The sequence below is a fragment of the Caretta caretta genome, chromosome 2, assembly GCF_965140235.1.
Source record: "Caretta caretta isolate rCarCar2 chromosome 2, rCarCar1.hap1, whole genome shotgun sequence".
Lineage (NCBI taxonomy): Eukaryota > Metazoa > Chordata > Testudines > Cheloniidae > Caretta > Caretta caretta.
In genome coordinates, this window is record NC_134207.1 from 143297329 (window position 1) to 143321892 (window position 24564).

Genomic DNA, 24564 nt, shown 5'->3' on the forward strand with positions numbered 1-24564 from the left:
TGATGCGTATTTCTGCGTTAGTTACTGAAGGAAAAGATGTGCATAGAACTGATCACTCAGGGCAGTAAACTAATGTGTGTGGAAGTTAAGGCCCTTGGCATTCGTTTTATAGACTCTTTAAACTTCTTGCCCATGAAGCTTAGCAAGCTCCCACAGGCAATGGGGTTTGAAGGTTGCAAAGGGTATTTTCCACATTTTTTTAACACTTTAGAAAATCAAAATTATGTGGGGCCTATGCCCGGTGTGGAGCACTACGGTGTAGAAAGCATGATGCCCAGGGAAAAAGCAGAGTTTCTCGACTGGTATCAAGACCACAGCTCTGAGACTTTTGACCTGCAGAAATAGCTTGCGTATTACTGCCAGCAGGATGTAAAAATTTTGAGACAGGCTTGTATCCTATACAGAAAAGAAATTATGAATATGACGGAGAAAGTCGATCTAGTAGAAAGAGAACCCGGTAAATTCACCGAGATAAAACTGTGTATAGATCCGTTCCGGTACATAACGCTGGCATCCGTCTGCATGGCTATGTAAAGGTTTATGTTTTTGGAGCCTAACACGGTAGCTCTTCTCCCTCCAGACAACTATCACAGACAGAAAAAGAGATATTCGACCCCATCTATCCAGTGGCTGTTGTATATCTCTCAAAAAGAAAATATACAAATACGGCACGCTTTACAGGGTGGGGAACTACAGGTAGGCCCCTACTTTTTAGACAGTTATGCCAATATTGACGGGGTACACACAGCCTTTGAGTTTAATGGGTGTTTTTTTCACGGCTTTGATGCCTGTCATTGTGAAAAAGCACAAAACCCTATGATGGGTACAACTTTTGGATTTCTTAATTACAAGACGCAGCTCAAGACTGACTATCTAAAACGGCTTGGTTTTGTAGTGAGGACTCTTTGGGAGCACGAGTGGGTGGTGATGAAAGAAACAGACAGGGAGCTTGCGAGCTTTTTAAACCGAGCCCAGTTACCCCAGCCTCTCATGCCTAGGGATGCTCTTTTTGGGGGGAGGACGAATGCCATCCATCTATATTATAAACCTAAGCCCGGCGAAGAAATCCACTATTATGATTTTACCAGCTTGTACCCTTTTGTAAACAAAGCCAAAGACTACCCTATCGGGCACCCCGATATAGTTTATGACAAATCTGGACCCCTTGCAAATTATTTTGGAATTGCAAAAGTTAAAGTGTACCCCCCACGAGGCCTCTTTTTCCCATTGTTACCTGTCAGAGTGGGCGGCAAGCTTATGTTCCCGCTATGCCGAACCTGAGCGGAAACCGTGCAGCGGGAGACGTGCACCCACACTGACGAGGAGAGGGCCATCCTGGGGACTTGGTGCACTGTGGAATTGAACGCAGCCATAGCGAAGGGGTACGTGGTGGCTAAAATCTATGAAATCTGGCATTTTAATGAAAAATCTGATGAACTCTTTTTGGAGTACATAAAATTACACCTCCGCCAGAAACAAGAGGCTTCAGGGTATCCCAGCTGGTGCACAGACGAAGACAAACAAAATAAGTATGTTAACGATTTCTACCAGAAAGAAGGTGTACTTTTACGCCGACACGAGATCAGGCTAAACCCCGCTAAACGCCAAATTGCTAAACTTTTTTTAAATTCTCTGTGGGGTAAATTCGGCCAAAGAACCAACCTAACTAATACCAGCATCGTGAGAGACCCCGACGAACTCTTTCAGTACCTATTTTCCCCCAACTACAAGGTTTCATCCTGTGAGTTTATCGACGATGAAACAGCGTGAGTATCCTGGAAGCACGCAAAAGACCGTTATTCTGTCTCTGGCAATACCAATGTTCTCATAGCCTGTTTCACCACCACTTATGCCCGCTTAGAACTATACAACCTCCTAGACAGATTGCAAGAGCGGTGCCTGTACCACGACACTGACTCGGTGATATTTGTGAAAAGGGAGGGGGCCTGGAATCCCCCTCTGGGGGATTATTTAGGGGACCTCACGAGCGAGATCCCACCAGATCAACACATCACTGAGTTTGTGTCGGCAGGCCCAAAAACATACGGGTATAAACTGTCGGGAGGAAAGGCATGTATGAAGGTCAAAGGTATTACCCTGAACGTAGCTAACTGTGAAAAGATCAACTTTGACAGTTTGAAAGATCTAGTCCTGAACTATTGCACGGGTCTGCGAGAGAACCCCTCAAAAAAGATAGAGGTGCAGCAACCCTCTATTGTAAGAAACAAAAATCAGCGGCAAATAGAGACAAAAACCCTTAAAAAAACCGCAGAAAGTCATTTACAACAAGAGGGTCCTAGGAGAAGGGTTTAAAACCCTGCCCTACGGCTTTTGAAAAATGGATACGATGTGGAAACACCCCTTTTCTGCAATTCTCGCGGGGCCTAGCAACTGCGGGAAAAGTTACTTTATAAAAAATGTATTGGATAATGCCAAACAAACATTGTCTGTTACGCCTGAGAATATTGTGTGGTGTTACAGTTGTTGGCAACCTCTGTATAAAGAACTGCTCTGTAAATAGCCCTTTATCAATTTTGTGGAGGGTCTGCCTGATGCTTTTGACGATGACCATTTGTTTCCTACCAATAAAGTGAACATGATTATCATAGACGATCTGATGAACTCCGCTTGTGAAAGCGATGAAATCGAGAAAGCCTTTACCAAGTACGTGCATCACAGGAACCTGAGCATTATGTATATAGTTCAGAACGTATTTTGCCAGGGAAAAAAGAATCGCACTATTAACCTAAACACAAAATACATGGTTCTGTTCAAAAACCCCAGGGACAGATTACAAATTGCTACACTCGCTCGGCAAGTGTACCCCGGCAAAGCTCAGTTCTTTCTAGAAGCTTTTGAGGATGCTACCAAAAGATCCACACCAGAATCTTATAGAACTGGTCTTTTCCCTCCAGACTGCTTATAGAACTGGTCTTTTCCCTCCAGACTGGCCGGCAGTTTATACTTTAAAAAGAACAACAGCCCGGTATAAAAAGAGATGAATTATTGGCAGGCCCCTTTTTAGCAGCCGGGGGTGCTGACTGAAAACATGTCTAGCTGCGTGAAAAGAAACCTGGGCCTTTTAAAATTACTTAGCAAATTGTCCCCGCAGCAAAGGAGGGCTATACTGTGCTCAGCCTCTGACGATCTAGTAGCAGCCATCTCAGAAATAGCACTCAACACCTTAAAAGGAAACGTACCTTTAACACCAAAGCAAGTGCGTGTGCTGAAAAAGAAACACACACTTATAAAAACTTTGTGTAATAAAAGGGTTTCACTTAAAAGAAAGAAGCGTCTGGTGAAGCAGTCTGGGGGGTTTATAGGACCCCTGTTAAGTTTTGCTATCCCTCTGATAACGGGGCTTTTAACTAATCGATAATGGAGTATGCAGAAAAAATGTACCTGGTGCCCAGCCAGCAGTTGGAGCAATTAAGTGCTCCCCCTCCAGCAGAGGAAAATATCAGAATGACCGCAACACGCTTACTGGATGCTGAAATGAAATCTGTTCTTCAAAGAACTGACTTAGGTGAATATGAAAAGGCTAAACTTTACAGCACCGTGCTTCAAATGTACCTAACGTACGTGAAGCAGAGTGATGTGGACAAAGGAAAAATAAGTCTGTTTCTACCAGAACAGGAACAGAGTGTGACTGCCAAACCCTCCGAAACACCAAAGACCTCAGACTCTGTTGCTCAGGAGGTGTTGGAAAACGTGAATAAGCGTTATAAGAAAAATGCATCAGTATTGCGAAATAAGCTGGGCCAAGATAAAAATATTTCTTCATGGACCGATAAAGGGTCTTTTGTGTACAAAGGCTCTGTGGTTAATGGTTCTAACATGCTCGACTTAGTCAGGGCCGTCATCCAGACGCGCTCTGTTCCTAGCAGACATGTACCTAAAGGATGGGATATGTTTATGAATGCCATGGCGGAACTGAACATACCATCTTCCGTCATGGGCAACGCGACCAACAGAGATCTTTTGGAACGCCTCAAGGCCTCGATCGCCGACACTGGTGTGGACCAAGAAACAGTGACCCCTTTTTTGCCATCTAAAAAACGAAAATTGGCTAAAAGAGCTGAATGGCTCAGTTTGTGATCTTTTTCACGTTCTATTTTTTTTAAAACTGGTAATGTTTTGCTTTAAATAAAACATTTCTGAATTGGGTCATTGTGTTTTGTTTTGTTTTTAAAACCACGCCAAACATCGATTGTCTTTAAACCCCTCACCTGGGGTGCTTTATTGGGTAACATGACTATGAAAATCGTTGCAAGATACGCATGTCTGGGCTTGTTGAAACATGCTTTGAGCAAGGCTAAGCATGGCCAAGTATTTAAATTTATTTTTTACAAAATTCATCACCATCCAGTCGTTTTGCACTAAGTCATTAGAATACAATTTTAAAATCCGGTCAAAAGATAAACCCTTGCTACGATGGTGTAAGAAAAACACGCAGTGATAGCCGCAGGCAACGGAGCTGGGGTCTTGTAATTGTCTGTTGTGAAACACAATGTCTGTGGCATTTTTGTTTAAAAATTCCATAATGCTTTTAGGAAAGAACACACTGTTCGGGGGATGCCCGTATGAGTCAAAAAACTCTCCAAGGTTACGCTCCACCAGATACACGGCAAGCCAGTGTTCACCTGGTCGGCTGTGTGGATGCGTGTTGACCACCAAACCTAGGGGTCTCTGAGACAGCTTGCCGCCAGGGAGCCAATCGCAGGGAAACACATCTAAGAAATTCTTTTTCGTGTAAGGGTCCGTTGATAAGACACGTGAGAGCTGCACGGTGTCCATGTTCACTGCAGAGATGGCGTTGCTGGGCAAAGTAATGTAAAACCCGCCGTCGCTCATCTTCTCTGACTTTGCGGGGATGAATAACTTTTGTTCATTTGTTGTTTGCGTCTAAATGTCACAGAGTTGAGAAGCTTTCACCCAGCTGTTAAACTTATCAGGCCACCCCAACCATTTTACCAGTAGTTGCTTTTTTCTCCCTTTTCCTTTCTCCACTAGAACTTTTTCAACCCTGTAAATCCTGTCTCGTTTGGGGTTTACTTTTTGTAATTCTTCAGGGTAAAAAGATCCAGTAACTGTCTCACCCTTGTAGTCTTTTAATCGGTATACAGGTCTCTGACCCCTGGTTAAGGCTTCATCCACTATGAATATCTCATCGGTAAATGTCTGTTCATAACCTTTTTCAAAAGCTCCTTTGGTTTTAGATAGTCTCACGTGGTCGCCTTTTTGAAAAGGGGCAACAACCGGTTTTATTTTAAAATCATCTCCATAAACCATTTTCCATACTTCAGAGAATTTGAAGGGTTAACATCAGCGGGTCTAGTATGTATAGTTCTGTGAAAGCTCTGGTTGTAACTCTTTATAAAGTCAGGTAACGCATCGATGTAGCGAAAGGTGTTATGGGCTGTAAAATATCTCCACATCCTAGTTGTTAAAGTTCTGTTAAACCGCTCCACAACCCCTGCTTTGACTTCATTATTAGTAACAAAATGGTGAATGCCATGCCATTTTAACAATCTGCTTAAGGGTTTGTTTAAAAATTCTTTCCCCCGATTGGTTTGTAATTTTTGAGGCACACGCCCTTTGCTAAAAATAGCTTTAAAGGCCTTGGATACCTCACCACTCGTCTTGTCTCTTAGGCCTAAGGCCCAGGCATATTTGGATAGAATGTCTACCACTGTTAAGATGTACTTAAAATTGCTGTTCTGTTTGGAGAACTGGTGCATATCCACCAAATCTGCCTGCCATTGCGCATCCACACCTGAAACAATGGTCTTGTTTCTTTTAAAATGTATTCAAGCTGGTTTGTGTAAAGTATAAGCATCCTGGTCTGAAAGCCAAGCTGTTACTTGTCTTCTATTTAAAGTTTTACTGTGCTTTTTGGCCACTTGAAAAAGAGGGTTCACCCCGCCAAAGCTCCCAACTTCCCCGGGGGGTGTAATATATTTTCTTTAACAGAGCCGCCTGTGGAGACATGACTGTTACTGGTACCATCTTTTACTAACATAAGTGTGGGTGGGGGACAACATTCATATTAACACATTTAAATAAGTTTTATTAATCGCCTGGTTGAACACAACCTTTTACAACCACCTGTGAAAATGGACACCATGACTCCTAACATGAGGGTGTCTGTGCTGGTTCATTCTTCCATTTTGTCCTTTTCCTCTTGAGATCTGTGTCTCAGACATGAGCAAAAACAGCTGATGCATGATACATTTACTCCCACAGGGCTACCGATGTGTAAGTTCTCAAAGGCCTCCAGAAAGGCATCATCGAGCTGTTGAGAGATTTTTTTCAAAAAAGAAACAGGGTAAGCACACCACTGCTTGGTTTTTGATTTACACAATCTCTGGTTCCTAGCTCTCCCACCCCCATTACACACCCCCACCCCGACCGTCACTTCTTAAACATTCATTTACCTGAGCCACGTCTTTTTCATTCACCTTGTCTGCCCGTAACTCCCCCAAGCCGTGATCACCTTCCACCTCTCGGGGGGTGGACAACAAGAGGCCATCATGCTCATCGCGGTGCCTCACAAGCAGCCAGGTTTCGGGGTCGGTTTCCAGTGTGTCCACCAATGGCTGGGCCAAAGGGTCCTCCACAGAACTCTCGCTGATGTAGCGCTTTCTCCACACAAGACCAAAGGCCTTCGGGGCGAAAACAAAGTCTGAAGTTCTCACGGGGGTGGTGAAGGAGTCCATGTTTCCACGATTTCTAAAACACGCGCTCTTGGTAAAAGACAGCCTCTTCTGCCTGACGCTGGGCCTTATGGGGTGATGGTGCTGTGCTCTGATTGGCAGAGGGGTCATACGCCTCTCTTCTGGGCGGTTCACCCCATCCCAGAACCTGCCCTATTTTGGTCAAATCTGCTCTCGGGCCGGCCTGATTGGTAGAGGTTGGTGGGAGGAGTTGTTAGAGGGGTCACACGAATCATTTCCGGACAGGTCACCCCGCCCCCGGAACTCACCCTAACACACCTTGCTTCCGGTCATGTGGCAGCCTTGATCCCGGAAGTAATAATTCATGGGGTGGTACTTCCGGTGGGTGGGGCTAAGGGGTCAATGGGCGAGGTTAGGGTTTGATTGATGGTAGGGCCCATATACTACTGACATAGTAGGAATTACATTGATAAATCCTCACACACTGCTCTGAAACTTTAGATATTACTATGTCTCTGAATAGGCTATCACAGTGTTTTAATCCGGTGATCCTTGGCCCACTGCAGACAATTCTTTCTCTTGTGAAATTACTTTCATGTTTCTCTTCCAAGCAGGAACAGACATTGGGTGTTATCCATTAGCCTATAACCAGAATGTGGATGAAGTCATTGCTAGAGCTGAATATGTCATGACTCTTTGGGGGCAGTTCTTCAATGCAACACTGTGATTGAATTTAATATTAATACTGTTATACTCTAGCTATACAAGGAAATGTAATGACATGGGTTATTAAACTTCATGCTTTAGGGAGAAAGTTAATTGACTGTATAGGTCAGGAAGGAAATTCCCTTTGCTATGGTCCATCATCTCAAAATAGGTTGCTTTATTATGCAAGAGTTCACTTTCCTCCAGACCATCAGTTTCTACTCACTTCCATAGACAGGATACCATACTATATACATCTAATGTCTGCACTGGTGTGGCCAATCTTATGTTCATCTTATGACGTTACTTCTTACTAGCTATTCTACACTATTAGAGACTTTAGCCCAGATTCTCTACAGAATTAGAGAATTCTGAGAATTCTGGTGCAAAAATATTTCTCTCTATGATATGCACATATTAGTACAATTCTGATGAAGAATGCTGTGCAATTTGATGTCCTACATTTCCAAAATCATACAATGATGCATTGCAAAAAGTTCTAAATAAAGTAGAACAAAAATGTGTATTAAGTCATCTAAACAGATTTATTTCAGATGATACATAACACTGCCAGATACAATACCTATTGTGGATTCAGGCATACAAAGCAGTTGATTACATATTTTGTTAAATATATTATATATATGGAAGTTGATTTACTTTTCTATTACATATACAAACTAATGGTAACACTCTGAGTCTGTGTAATTAACAGAGGTAGAAACACAATCCGATGCAAACAGGGTATATTTATAAAATAAAAACACACTTTCATGGTGTGGGTGCCCATTTTTGCCTGAAGTCTAGACATGTTATAAGAAGGTGTCAATTATATAATCTCCGTGGAAAATAATTTCTGCTCTGTTTAATAGAATGGGGCCACATTGTTCTGCAATGACTCTTTTTCAGCCATTCATGAGGCAGGATGTTCATCTTACATCATACACTGTGGACCATTTTACACATGCATACAGGGGACTAACAGGAGTTAGGTTCCAGCTGTGCAAGTATGCAGAAGTGTATAGCTGTGCATAGGGCTGGAACAGGGTACATCCTTCCCAGAGCAGGGGAAATGGTGAGGGAGGTTGTAACTCTGACTGACAAATTGTTTCCTGGGTTGTACCACATAGCCCCAAACCCAGGTGTTAGAAGGTTTAGATTGGATATTAGGAAAAACTTTTTCACTAAGAGGGTGGTGAAACACTGGAATGCATTACCTAGGGAGGTGGTAGAATCTCCTTCCTTAGAGGTTTTTAAGGTCAGGCTTGACAAAGCCCTGGCTGGGATGATTTAACTGGGAATTGGTCCTGCTTCGAGCAGGGGGTTGGACTAGATGACCTTCTGGGGTCCCTTCCAACCCTGATATTCCATGATTCTATGATTCTAAGGCTTTCCCTTCATCATCTCCCCTGGTTCCTGTCATGTAGACAGAAAGCAGAAGACCAGAAGTCCAAAGTGCAGACAATGTGATGTTTATTGGGGTTAGTTTCCAAGCAAGAATATTCCAAAGCCCTTCACACCAGTCGGGCTTATCTCTATATGCCAATAGAGTCTGTTCACCAGTGTTCTGTTCCCAGCTCTGACGCTGAGCATTTGCCCCCTGTCCCCTTCCCAGCTCTGACGCCGCAGAGCCTTGCCTGTGTCCCTCTTTCCCGTTTCCTATTCCCTGTTCCTGTTCCCCGCCTTAGCAAACATGATTCCAATTTCCCTTCCACTTCCTGTTTGACCATAGTTTACAGAGTAATATTCTCAGCTATACCTTAACCAATCATTTTACCGAAATTTAACGAACCAATCCTAACATATTGTAGCATCATTCTCTAACCAATTATATTTCACTACCCTAATTAACTTACACCTAGCAAAATTAATTATACAGCAGACAGAAACAATTAGAGAATCAGAAAGATTAACAATAGAAAAGTGGGGTCAATAAAGATAAAACAGTACAGAAAGGAGGGTTTCACAACCACAACCATTGATAAGTGATTTCTTGCCAGACAGGATGCTATCGAACTAAGTTTTCTTTAACCATCTTAAGATCTGTTTCTTTATCTAGTTGTGATGGGCACTATCAGGACAGGATCGTCTTCCTAACAGCCCAATACCACCTTATTTCAATGTGACTTGTTTGGGATGTGAAGATTTGACTGTACGCTTCCCAGCTTATGGCTGCCCCTGCTGCTTAGCCAAAAGCCTCAGCCTAAGAACCAGGCCTCAGACTATCCTAGTGAGAGAAGGCCCTTACACAGCCAGACTTGTGATTTTGATTCTTTGTTTTATACGTCAATAACTAGCTAAGTGATAAAAATACACCTAAATTCTTAAAGTAGAGGCCTTTACAGGCAGGCCTGAATATCTATATCCTAACACTCCACCCATTTCTTTTTCTTTTGGGATCCTCCTGCCCAGGTATCCCTGGAAAAGCATAGGACATATGGCGACACATTTCCTGATAGGGCCAGGCATCAAGGTGGAATGTGCCAAAACTCCATCTGTCCCACTGCCCCTTGTGCAATACAATGCCTGGCACCTTCTCTTTAACGGACATACCACACCTTTTCCAATTAGTGTTCCTGATGTCCCATTATAGTGGGCCTGAGAAGGTTGGGTCCAGTTTGTCTAGTACACTGGGGGGGAGGGCTTACTACATTACTTATAGGTTATAATTAGTAGCCGTTCTTTAGAGGGTTGTGCCCCTCTTGACTGTTTCCATATGCAATGTAATACAAGTATACTTAACAATACACCAGCCGGCATGATAATCCACAGCAACACCGAGAGTCCTCACCACTGCAGCATAGTCCAACATCCTGGCCACCTCCAAAAACACTGCTTCTCCTCCTTTGACAGGGTTAAAACCCCGTTAATGCCATCTTGATGTGTATGTTTTAAATAAAAAGGAGTACTTGTGGCACCTTAGAGACTAACCAATTTATTTGAGCATAAGCTTTCATGAGCTACAGCTCAAAATGAGCTGTAGCTCACAAAAGCTTATGCTCAAATAAATTGGTTAGTCTCTAAGGTGCCACAAGTACTCCTTTTCTTTTTGTGAATACAGACTAACATGGCTGTTACTCTGAAACCTATGTTTTAAATGCGTCCAGTTGTTGGCAGTTGCAGTGAGCTGCCCCTGCAGGTTTCACATGCTTTTGTCCATATCATGAGTCCACTGGATAGTCACAAAAAATGGGATGTTGTCCAAACCAGTTCGACCACTTGGTATGGAATTGGGTAGTATGCACTCGTTCAATTGTGCACAGCAATGAGTTCCACAGATCCATTTGTGCACCATAGTCCCAATGGCATCGTGTAGATCTGTGTAACTGTGCCAGATGCTGGTGCAATTGTGTCCCCAAGTGTTGTGTACATTCCCAGAAAACACCTCATACCCTATGTATATCACTCCTAATGGCCCCCATTTGCAACAGGCCATTAATTCTGCCCCTCCATGGTCATTAAAGAGGGACACGTTCAAATATTTTCTCTGGACAAACAATTACTTAACTGAATTATTGTCCATTTTACACCATTCCATCCTCCCCATCTATCCCACAGTGGTTCCCAGCGAGCTCCTCCCTTTCTCATTATTTCCATAGGGCTCATGGGGACTACCTTAGTAGCCATCCCATTCCCAGGTACCACATTAACCTAGTACACAGGTGCTAGACACAGAGTTGAGCATTTTGTATCCCCATACACATCTTCCCCTCCCGAGTTAGCCTTTTGAAGCCATCCTCCACCCATGTCACAAGGCTTCTCGTCCATTGAGTTAGCCACAGCTTCACTTTTGATGCTCTTTTCCATCCCAAAGTTGCTGTGCCAGTAGCTCATTGATTTGCTGCTGCAATTTTACATTCTCACTTATCAGTTACTTCGTTACCCAATAGTCCCCCAGATTTCATACACCCAACCCTGTGTTTCCTGCTGCCCACAAATCCCTTTCCCAGCGATGATTCCATGTATGTCCCCTCACCCACCAATTAAATTGTTGCTTCAATCCTTCTATATATGTATTGCAATTGTGGTGTACCCGGTCCACCCACCATTTCTAAGGGTATACCAGCCATGTTATGGACTGGAAAGACATGGTGAAAAGCACTGGTTTCACCCACTCTCACAGTGGCTCCTACACATTTGCCTGTCTGGAAGTATTTCCGGCTCCAGGCTGTGGCCAGCTTAGATCAGGATTTTTCCAGCTTGGCATCCATATTACCTGTAGGGTTACATTCTGCAAAGCAGTTAAATTGTCATACCCAGCATACCAGGGGAGACTGCATGTCTAGTGTGATGTGTACATAATAACTGCACATCCAGGGATTTTCCTCTGTGCAGGTACCATTATGAGTACACATGGTAACTTCACACCCTAATTGTGGGACCCCATAACCCAAACACCCCAGGAGACCAGCGGGTTATATGTTGTTGTTGTTTTTTGGGCCCTCTGTGACAAACCACATGTCCAGATGACTGTCTTTCCCACCATCCTTGATCATGACATATCCTAAGGAATACCATGCAATATTTCCTTATAAATTTGATATTCTCCACTGGGTTAGGACCCCTCCCCCTTCCAATCAGTATACCACGTACCAACACTGCCAAATTCCCATGTGGGGATCAGCAGTTCAATTTTCTACGGGTAGATCCTTAAGGTCCTTATCTGTCTTATTACCACAACTTGGGGGTGTAGCAGTCCATGTGTTCTCTCCTTTTGTCACTTCACATCGCGGGATCTGGGCAGGGTTTATAATAATGACAATCGTGATTAGCAACAACAATTGTTCCATTCCAGACCAGGGAATCCTTGGGTTCTCCTTTGTAGACCCACCTGTAATATATATGTAATGATTTATACGTCCTCCTTCTTAAACAACATTTTGTGCCTTTTTATTTGCACTTTATTTCCCAGCTTGGGTAGACCATGCTTCCCAGGCAGGCCATACCATGCGTTGACCTTTGTTGCTATATGTGTTAACCCTCTTTGTACACCATCCACCAAAATAACAGTAATAACAAGACAAACAACACAAACACAAATACAATCTTCATCGTGACAGTAGGCTCATGGTGCTCTGGGTTATTTTTCCGCTGGCACTAGCTTGCTTGTAAAGTATCTGAAAAACAAAAGAAACATTTCCCAGCCCCTTGGTGGGGACAGATTATTGCCTTTTGCAAATCTCATTGCTAATTGCAGGAAAAACAGAAGAATTACCTTCACACAATCCTTGTTTTGTTCTATAGTCAGGAAATCTTTGCATAGGCTTTATTTTAATTATATCCTTTGGGTTTTAGTGAATTACAAGGTAGGGGTGTTGTGCATGTAAGCAGACTCCTTTTGTATCTGTCTTCAGATTTTAGCATTGTGCAGATACACACACACACACACAAAAGGAATACTTAGGGTTAACCTGTCTCCTCTTATTTTCTGTCTTGACTTGTTGTCCTACCTCCCTTTCCTGGAGGGCCATAATCTGAGTCTTCTTGCTTACAAGTAGCTTGTTTGCTGACCAGGCATATTTATTATTTGCAGCTCCTTTGTGCTGCCATTTATTGGCAGTTCTCTCCTTCCCCTATCAGCTAGGTAATTTGCATCCACACAGATGCTTTCTGGCTTGCTTTTGGATCCAAAGCTATTAGCAGCTCAGAGACTCTGTCTTAAAAGGGACACAATTAACTACCACCAGAGTTCTTATTACTTTTCACTTTTAACTGCTGCTTCTAAAACACACAGTGATCTGAAAAAGAAAACACAACATATTGTGGCTCCTTTTGGAGCCCTAATATGACTTTAATTAAGCAAATTGTTTTGTTTACATTTCTTTTACCTCTTCTACAATATACAATGCACATGTTCTGGGAAAATGCACACCCCCTCCACAGTTCAACTCTACAACATTATTTAGCCACATCAATTTTCACACAAGGTACAACTGCCTCCCTCTTGCCCACAGAGATCTCATGCACCCCCACCAAAGTGACAGTCCGAGCACCCAGAGTCACCCCAAAGCTCAGTGTTCCCAACATTGCTCCCCTTTTCCTTCTATTTTTTCCTGTGCACACAGAAAAAAAGAAGCAGAATGTCTCCCCCATTCCCTGACCCCAGCCATCTCCCTCCACAGCCACAACTTTGGTCTTTATTTAAGAACATAAGAATGGCCCTTCTGGGTTAGATTAAAGGTCCATCTAGCTCAGTATTCTGTCTTCCAACAGTGCCCAGTGCCAGGTGCCCAAGAGGGTATTAAAAGAACAGGTAATCACCAAGTGATCCATCCCCTGTCACTCATTCCCAGCTTCTGGCGAACAGGGGCTAGGGACACCATTCTTACTACTCTGGCTAATGGCCATTGATGGACCTATAATCCATTAATTTATCTAGTTCTTTTCTGAACTCTGTTATGATCTTGGCCTTTGCAACATCCTCTGGCAAGGAGTTCCACAGGTTAACTGTGTGTTGTATGAAGAAATACTTCCTTTTATTTGTTTTAAACCTGCTGCCTATTAATTTCATTTGGTGACCCCTCGTTCTTGTGTTATGAGAAGTAGTAAACAACACTTCCGTATCTAATTTCTCTACACCAATCATGATTTTATAGACCTCAATCATATCTCCCCTTAGCCATCTCCTTTCCAAGCTGAAAAGTCCCAGTCTTATTAATCTCTTCTTATATGGAAGCCATTCCATACCCCCTAATCATTTTCTTGCCCTTTTCTGAACCTTTTCCAATTCCCATATATCTTTTTTGAGATGGGGAGATCACATCTGCCCACAGTACTCAAGATGTGAGCATACCATGGATTTATATAGCGGCAACATGATATTTTCTGTCCTATTATCTATCCCTTTCTTAATTATTCCCAGCATTCTGTTCGCTTTTTTGACTGCCACAGCACATTGAGTGGATGTTTTCAGAGAACTATCCACAGTGATTCCAAGATCTCTTTCTTGAGTCATAACAGCTAATTTAGAGTCCATCATTGTATATGTGTTGTTGGGATTATGCTTTCCAATGTGCATTACTTTGCATTTATCAACGTTAAATTTCATCTGCCATTTTGTTGCCCAGTCACTGAGTTTAGAGAGATCCTTTTGTAGCTCTTTGCAGTCTGCCTGGGTCTTAGCTATCTCGAGTAGTTTTGTATCATCTGCAATTTTTGCCACCTCATTGTTTACCCCTTTTTCCAGATCATTTATGATATGTTGAATAGGACTGATCCCAGAACAGACCCCTGGGGACACCACTATTTACCTCTCTCAATTCTGAAAACTGACCATTTGGACCTACCCTTTGTTTCCTATCTTTAACCAGTTACCAGTACATGAGAGCACCTTCCCTCTTATCCCGTGGTAGCTTACTTTACATAAGAGGTGAGGGACCTTGTCAAAGGCTTTCTGAAAATCTAAATACACTATATCCACTGGATCCCCTTGGTTCATGTGCTTGTTGACCCCCTCAAAGAATTCTAATAGATTGGTGAGGCATGATTTCCCTTTACTAAAACCATGTTGACTCTTCCTCAACCATTTATGTTCATCTATATGTCTGACAATATTGTTCTTTATTATAGTTTCAACCAGTTTGCCCAGTACTGAAGTCAGGCTTACAGGCCTGTAATTGCTGGGATCACCTCTGGAGCCCTTTTTTAAAAATTGGTGTCACATTAGCTATCCTCCAGTCATGTGGTACAGAAGCTGATTTAAATGATAGGTTACACACTACAGTTAGTAGTTCTGCAATTTCACATTTGAGTTCCTTCAGAATTCTTGGGTGAACACCATCTGGTCCTGGTGACTTATTGCTGTTTAATTTATCAATTTGTTACAAAATCTCCTCTAGTGATACCTCAATCTGGGACAGTTCCTCAGATCTGTCCCCTAAAAGGAATGGCTCAGGTTTGGGAATCTCCCTCACATCCTCAGCCATGAAGACCAATGCAAAGGATTCATTTATTTTCTCCACAATGGCCTTATCGTCCTTGAGTGCTCCTTTAGCACCTCGATTGTCCAGTGGCCCCACTGGTTGCTTAGCAGGCTTCCTGCTTCTGATGTACATAAACAAAAATTTGCTATTACTTTTTGAGTCTTTGACTAACTGTTCCTCAAATTCTTTTTGGCCTTCCTAATTGTATTTTTACAATTCATTTGCCAGTGTTTATGGTCCTTTCTATTTTCCCCAGTAGGATTTAATTCCACTTTTTAAAGGATGCCTTTTTTCCTCTCACTGCTTCTTTTACTTTGTTGTTTAGCCTCAGTGGCTCTTTTTTGGTTCTCTTAATAAGTTTTTTTAATTTGGGGTATACATTTAAGTTGAGTCTCTATTATGATGTCTTTAAAAAGTTTACATGCAGCTTGCAGAGATTTCACTTTTGGCGCTGTACTCGTTAAATTCTGTTTAACTAACCTCCTCATTTTTGTGTAGTTCCCTTTTCTGAAATTAAATGCTACAGTGTTGGTCCACTGTAGTGTTTTTCCTGCTACAGGGATATTAAATTTAATTATATTATGGTCACTATTACTAAGCGGTCCAGCTATATTTGCCTCTTGGACCAGATCCTGTGCTCCACGTAGGACTAAATCGAGAATTGTGTCTCCTCTGGTGGGTTCCAGGACTAGCTGCTCCAAGAAGCAGTCATTTAAGGTGTCAAGAAACTTTATCTCTGCATTCCGTCCTTAGGTGACATGTGCCCAGTCAATATGGGGATAATTGAAATCTCCAATTATTATTATTGAGTTTTTTATTTTAATAGCCTCTCTAATCTCCCTGAGCATTTCACAATCACTATCCCCATCCTTGTCAGGTGGTCAGTAATATATCCCTACCGCTATATTCTTATTATTAGAGTATGGAATTTCTATCCACAGAGATTCTATAGTACAGTTTGAGTCATTTACAATTTTTACTTCATTTGATTCTACACTTTTTTCACGTATAATGCCACTCCCACACCGGCACGACCTGTTCTGTCCTTCTGATATATTTTGTACCCTGGTATTACTGTATCCCACTGATTATCCTCAATTCACCAAGTTTCTGTGATGCCTATTATATCAATATTCTCATTTAATATGAGGCACTCTGGTTCACTCATTTTATTATTTAGACTTCTAGCATTGGTATATAAGCACTTTAAAAACTTGTCTCCTTTTAGCTGTCTGCCATTACATGATTTAATTGAATGGGACTCTTTTTTATGACTCTGTTTCTGATCAGACCCTGCCTGTATTTTGTCATTTTTCATCCTCTCGTCCTCACTAGGACATAGAGATTCTCTATTAGTAGATCCTCCCCTAAGGGATGTGTGATGGGTTGGGTCACAGAAACCGCCTTGGGACTGCCACCTGATGTGCTGAGACTATCCCGAGCCTGTTTTTCCTGGCAGCTTGGGACTTCAGTATCCTGTCTTTTTGAGCCAGACATGCTAGCGTGCTACAAATGTAGACCCAGGTCTGAACCATGTGCCCCCAAAGCTTCAGGCTTAACTGAAAACAGCTTAAGAAGTGATCCTGTCTCCCACACCCAGATACCCAGTTCCCAATGGGGTCCAAACCCCAAATAAATCCATTTTACTCTGTATAAAGGTTATACAGGGTAAACTCATAAATTTTTCACCCTCTATAACACTGATAGAGAGATATGCACAGCTGTTTGCTCCCCCAGGAATTAATTACTTGTCCTGGGTTAATTAATAAGTAAAAAGTGATTTTATTAAATATAAAAAGTAGGATTTAAGTGGTTCCAAGTAATAACAGACAGAACAAAATAAGTTACCAAGCAAAATAAAATAAAGCACGCAAGTCTAAGCCTAAAACAGTAGGAAACTAAATTCAGGTAAATCTCACCCTCAGAGATGTTCCAATAAGCTCCTTTTACAGACTAGACTTCCACCTCGTCTGGATCCAGCAATGATTCACACCCCTGTAGTTACTGTCCTTTGTTCCAGTTTCTTTCAGGCATCTCTTTGGGGTGGAGAGGCTATTTTCTGAGCCAGCTGAAGACAAAATTGAGGGGCTTCCAGGGCCTTATATAGTCTTTATCTTGTGCAACATCACAGCCACAAGATGGGGTCTCTAGCCCCCTGGGCATGTCACATATCTATGAATGATTCCGCTTTTTGCAGGCCGACACCATTGTTTACATGTTGGTTTGAATGTTCCCAGGAAAGCTCAGATGTGGATTGGTGTCTCCCAAAGTCCATTGTTAGTTAAGTACTCCCAATTACTTGAATAACCCCTTCACACTATCTTGACCAAATCTGCCTTATGTGCTTCCTACAGCAAATACTTTAAATACAAGCATAGAGCCAACACTCATAACTTCAGATATAAAAATGATACATGTATATAAACAGGATGAATATGTTCAGTAGATCATAACCTTTGCAAAGATATGTTACATGGCATATCTAGTATAAAATATATTCCAGTTATGTCATATTTACACTTATAAGCATATTTCTATAAAGCATTATGGTGTGCAATGTCACAGGATGTCCGAACCACGTGCTCCTCCTCACCTGTCAGCTTTCCCCCAGCCCTTACTTTTAAAACTGCTCTACGACCTTTTTAATGTTAAGTGTCAACAATCTGGTTCCATTTTGGTTTAGGTGGAGCCCATCCTTCCTGTATAGGCTCCCCCTTTCCCAAAAGGTTCCTCAGTTCCTAATAAATCTAAACCCCCCCTCCCTACACCACCGTCTCATCTACGCATTGAGACTCTGCAGTTCTGCCTGTCTAACTAACCCTACAAGTGGAACTGGGAGCGTCCCAGAGAATGCTACCATGGAGGTCCTGGACTTCAATCTCTTACCTAGCAGCCTAAATTTAGCCTCCAAAAACATATTAAACTTTATAAAGCACCTTATAAAGGTACCTTAAGGATTAAATGCTAAGGGTTAAATGATTAAGAGTTAAATGCTAAATACCAAAGGCAAACAACACTAGTTACCTGTGTCTGGCAAAAAGCGTCTGTCAGTTTTGCAACTGTGAATGAAAGATTCAAATGGAGTTTTAGTGGTATTATTTAAAAATAATACAAAATCAATTCATCTTAAACCTACAAAACAAGAGTTTTACAAACCAGGAGTGTTGATTTAGGTCCTTAAAACCTCACATATTTACACAATATATATTTACACACACACACACAGATATATTCTTGCACTGTTATCATTATTATTTACACAACTGTACCCCAATTACACTCCTATATTGTACAATCAGAGACAGTCAAGTTAAGTTCCAATAGAAACCCTTTACATTATGGCAAAGCCACACTTAATGAATATAACTTCATATTCCCTCATAACTTCCAAGGGCATAATTAAAACTTATTTTTTCCATGTATAAAAATAATCCTTTAGGATGCTTCATATTTGGGAATTTTTGTGTAAGAGATAGTGGATGCAACAACAAACAGATGAGCGAGCGAGTCTGTGAATTACCAGAGCTATCATGCTAAACTCTGTTATAGCAAGGGCCAACACCCACATGACTGAACTCTTTAAATTCCCCCCTAGTATTGAGATTTCTCCATCCTCCAAGGTAAAAGATTTTTTTTTTAAATAAAATTTTCTAGAATTAGGTTGAGTTTACAGAGGATGGCTCTGCCTTCAGCTGTGTCTACTCTTAGTACATCACAAACTATAATTAGGCTTGTTTGCCATAAAATTGAGAAATAATGGTTTGGGGGACTGATGGAACTCACCCCTGTATTCACTCCTTCACGTTATTGTAATAATCATTGCTTGTACTCACTTAAAATCTACAGTGTCTCTTTGTAGTTACTAACTTGTTAGTAACTTGTAGTTAACTTCTTTTATTGTTTTATCTAATCCAATGTGTATAAAATGAAGTTGTGTGAATGTAATTCCCTTAAAGAAATAAAGGACTTAATATATTTGGACTGTCCAGGAGAGGGCTGGGTGGTACATGATTTTGGTAATTAATTGATCTTTAACTATTCATGGTAAATACTATGATTTTGGTAATTAATTGATCTTTAACTATTCATGGTAAATAGGCCTAATGGCCTGTGATGGGATGTTAGATGGGGTGGGATCTGAGTACCCAGGAAAGAATTTTCCATAGTATCTGGCTGGTGAATCTTGCCCATATGCTCAGGGTTTAGCTGATCGCCATATTTGGGGTCGAAAAGGAATTTTCCTCCAGGGCAGATTGGAAGAGGCCCTGGAGGTTTTTCGCCTTCCTCTGTAGCATGGGGCATGGGTCACTTGCTGGAGGATTCTCTGCTCCTTGAAGTCTTTAAAGCATGATTTGAGGACTTCAATAGCTCAGACATAGATGAGAGGTTTTTCGCAGGAGTGGGTGGGTGAGATTCTGCGCTCTGCGTTGTGCAGGAGGTCAGACTAGATGATCATAATGGTCCCTTCTGACCTTAGTATCTATGAATCTATGAACATAAAAATGTCCATACTGGGTCAGACCAAAGGTCCATCAAGCCCAGTATCCTGTCCTCTGACAGTGGCCAATGGCAGGTGCCCCAAAGGGAATGAACAGACAGGTTATCGTCAAGTGATTCATGTCCTGTCACTCAATCCCAGCTTCTGGAAAACAGAGGCTAGGGAAACTATTCCTGCCCATCCTGGCTAATAGCCATTGATGGACCTATCTTCCATGAATCAATCTAGCTCCCTTTTGAACCCGATTATAGTATTGGCCTTCACAACATCCTCTGGCAAGGATTTCCAGAGATTGACAGTACTTTGCATGAAAAAATACTTTCTTTTGTTTGTTTTAAACCTGCTACCTATTAATTTCATTTGGTGGCCCCTTGTTCTTGTATTATGAGAAGGAGTAAATAACACTTCCTTATTTGCTTTCTCAATACCACTCATGATTTTATAGGCCTTTATCATATCCCCCCTTAGTCACCTCTTTTCCAAGCTGAAAAGTCCCAGTCTTATTAATCTCTCCTCATACAAAAGCTGTTCTATACCCCTAATCATTTTTGTTGCCCTTTTCTGAACCTTTTCCAATTCCAGTGTATCTTTTTTGAGATGGGTTGACCTCATGTGCACACAGTATTCAAGGTGCTGGCATACCATGGATTTATATACAGGCAATATGATCTTTTCTGTCTTATTATCTATCCCTTTCTTGATGATTCCCAATATTCTGTTCACTTTTTTGACTGCCACTGCACACTGAGTGGATGATTTCAGAGAACTATCCACAATGACTCCAAGATCTCTTTCTTGAGTAGTAACAGCTAATTTAGACCCCATCATTGTATATGTATAGTTGGGATTATGCTTTCCAATGTGCATTACTTTGCATTTATCAACATTAAATTTCATCTGCCATTTTGTTGCCCAGTCACTGAGTTTAGAGAGATCCTTTTGTAGCTCTTTGCAGTCTGCCTGGGTTTTAACTATCTTGAGTAGTTTTGTATTATCTGCAAATTTTGCCACCTCACTGTTTACCCCTTTTTCCAGATTGTTTATGAATATGTTAAATAGGACTGGGCCCAGTACAGATCCCTGGGGGAGACCACTATTTACCTCTCTCCATTCTGAAAACTGACCATTTAATCCTACCCTTTGTTTCCTATCTTTTAACCATTTACCAATCCATGAGAGAACCATCCCTCTTATCTCATGACTGTTTATTTTGCTTAAGAGCCTTTGGTGAGGGACCTTGTCAAAGGCTTTCTGAAAATCTAAATACACTATATCCACTGGAAGAAAAGGAGTACTTGTGGCACCTTAGAGACTAACCAATTTATTTGAGCATAAGCTTTCGTGAGCTACAGCTCACTTCATCGGATGCATAATCTGGAAACTGCAGTTTCCACAGTATGCATCCAATGAAGTGAGCTGTAGCTCACGAAAGCTTATGCTCAAGTAAATTGGTTAGTCTCTAAGGTGCCACAAGTACTCCTTTTCTTTTTGCGAATACAGACTAACACGGCTGTTACTCTGAAATATATCCACTGGATCTCCTTTGTCTGCATGCTTGTTGACCCCCCCCCTCAAAGAATTCTAGTAGATTGGTGAGGCATGTTTTCCCTTTACAAAAACCATGTTGACTATTTCCCAACAAATTATGTTAATCTATGTGTCTGACAATTTTGTTCTTTCCTATAGTTTCAACCAATTTGCCCAGTACTGATGTGAGGCTCACTGGCCTGTAGTTGCCAGGGTCATCTCTGGAGCCCTTTTTAAAAGTTGGCATCACATTAGCTATCCTCCAGTCAATTGGTACAGAAGCTGATTTAAATGATAGGTTACAGATGACAGTTAGTAGTCCTGCAATTTCACAGTTGAATTCCTTCAGAACTCTTGTGTGAATACTATCAGGTCCTGGAGACTTATTACTGTTTAGTTTATCAATTTGTTCCAAAACCTCCTCTAATGACACCTCAATCTGGGACAGTTCCTCAGATCTGTCACCCCAAAAGAATGGCTCAGGTTTGGAAATCTCCCTCACATCCTCAACAGTGAAGACCGATGCAAAGAATTCATTTAGTTTCTCCGCAATGGCCTTATCATCTTTGAGTGCTCCTTTAGCATCTCAATTGTCCAGTGGCCCCCTGGTTCTTTAGCAGGCTTTCTGCTTCTGATATTTTTTTTTTTAAATTGCTATTATTTTTGGAGTCTTTGGCTAGCTGTTCTTCATATTCTTTTTTGGTCTTTCTAATTATATTCATAGCATTGATTATAACTTTTCAGTTGTGCAAATCATCCCACCAGATTTCAATCATATCAACTAGATCAAATTTATGCTTGTAAATGAGCAATTACAACTTCTCTTGTTTGTTACGCAGGCTGCTTACATTGGTGTAGAAACAATTAAATAATTTCTTCTCTTCGTGTCCTTTGGTTCCTTGATTAATTTTGTTCTCAATATGTCAATTTAGTGATGAGTGGATATATCTTCACTCTATTTACCCTTCCCCTTTTCTATTAATTTAACCCCTTGCTAACTATTCTAGGCAGCTTGTCCCTAAGAAGATTGATTCCCCTTGTATGGAGGTGGACGTCATCCTAACTATACAGCCCCCTTCCCCTTAGGAGGTGAACCAATGTTCCAAAGACCTAAAACCCTCCACCCTAGCCAGTGGTTCACATCCAGAATCTGCTGCCTTTTGTTTTTCTTCACTCATAGGATAGAGAGGAGCTCAGAGAAGATCATTTGAACATTATTCTTCTTCAGCACACTTCCAGGTTCCCTGAAGTAATCTATTATCTGTGAGACATCCCATGATGCAGTGTTATTCGTGGCAATATAAACCATCACCAGTATACCCTTGCCCGTTGACTTCAGAAACCTATCCAGTCTTGGAGAGACATCTTGCATCTTGGCTCGGGGATGGTGGCACACTGTCCTTTTGTCCACCTGTCCCATACAGAATGTTCTTACGATTTTTCTGAGTACTGAATCCCTAACAAGGATTGTCTGACTTCCTTGGATCATTGGAAAACTCTTTGTGGGCAAGCTTGATTTTTTTACAGATTGGGCTGAGCTGCCATCCACATGTGTGTCCTGTACATCTCTCCATTTCCTTGGATATGCAGGATCTTGAGAGGTATCTTCCATTGTTGTTTCCCTCATGGCAAGGCATGGCTCTCTTCTCTGGTAACCCCTGCCAACAGTTGTCTTGGCCCTGCAGTGTTCTGCTTCTTCTTGTAACTCAGCCCTCCATTCAGGACACATTCAGTCCCAACCCTCAAGTGCAACTGGAAGTCCCACAAACAATTGTCCAATGACTTTACACCAGGTCTTTGGTCCCAATTCTGGGCCCAGTCATTCTCACAACCCTTTCCTGGGGCTTCCAATAGTCCTTATCCCTATATATCAGGAGGGGTTTCACACCACCTTCCTCAGTGGCTGGTAGGAAAACCCAGCCCCTCCCTCTACTCTGGGTTCCATTCCAGAGACCCTGCTGCAGGCAGCTAAGGTCTGTTTCCCAATACTCCTTGCTGCTTCCCCAGGCATGCTTCTAGGCCCTTCTCCATGGTCAGTTGTTAATCTAATGCAGGCAGTAACTCACTTCATTGTTCTTAAATTCTTTTCTTTTGATTTTGTAGAAAATTTATTTTACAACTAAAGTGGTGAAACACATTCACTGAGTGCACCATAAAAATTCTAAACATATGTTTGTCTTCATTTAGCTTCAGACATATCAGGATATATTCCTAGGACCATGGCAATGGGGACTTGGGCATATGGGCTCTGAAATAGGTCCATTTGAAGAAAGATGGAACAAATAGGGATTAAATCATTTTTAAAAATTCATTGACAGAACCTGTATAAAAATCAAGATGAATAACTACTGGAATGTGTAACCCATCATGTCTCATCTCTGCTTTATTCCCTTATCTTCTGTATCCACTTCCCTTCTTTTTGCCATATACATAAACAGAATTGTTGATATCCTTCTCTTTAAATAGAAAATAGTTGCTTTTTAACAAAAAATGTATCAAGAAACAGATAACATATCACAGATTACTTTAATGTCATTACAATACCAATGTCTCTTACAATTTTCTCTCTAATTATTCGTGTAGGAAAACAAACAGATGTTTTTTGCCAATATTCAGGATTATAAACATCCCTTAGTCTTTAATAGGTCTCTTTGCTAGTATTTTAAAATCTCTCTCTCTCTCTTTCTCTTTCTCTCTCCCCACTACTAAATCCTATTGGCTTCCTTTTCTAGGTAAAGAGAATCATGGGGAACTGGCAACGTCTTGATTAGGTTCCCCTCCAATTACTACATATGTGGTGATTCAGCTAACACTTAGATTCAAACAGGCCTTCTTTTGACAAATATTTATTATTCTTTAACAGTTCTCTTTGCACATATTCTAAAACACTTTAGTTTCTCTCTTTTTGCATTTTAGCTTTCATGCTTTTAGCTGTTTCTTTATCATTGCTAGGAGCAGTACAACTTATCAGTCATTGGTTTAGGGATGCTGGGCCTGACACTAAATCCAATTTTTCCCCTTCCTAGGTGAGGTGGATCTTCTAGTTGTGGTTTAGGGGGTTATGCCCATAAGGAAAAGAATTTAGATCATAATATCACATCCAGAATGATATAATTTACTGTGACAGCATCATCCTTATCTCTCAACCATCTATCTTCCTCATCCATCAATCTCATGTTGACAAAAGCTAGGGACAATATACTACTAATATTCATCTTCTGATACTAATATCTAA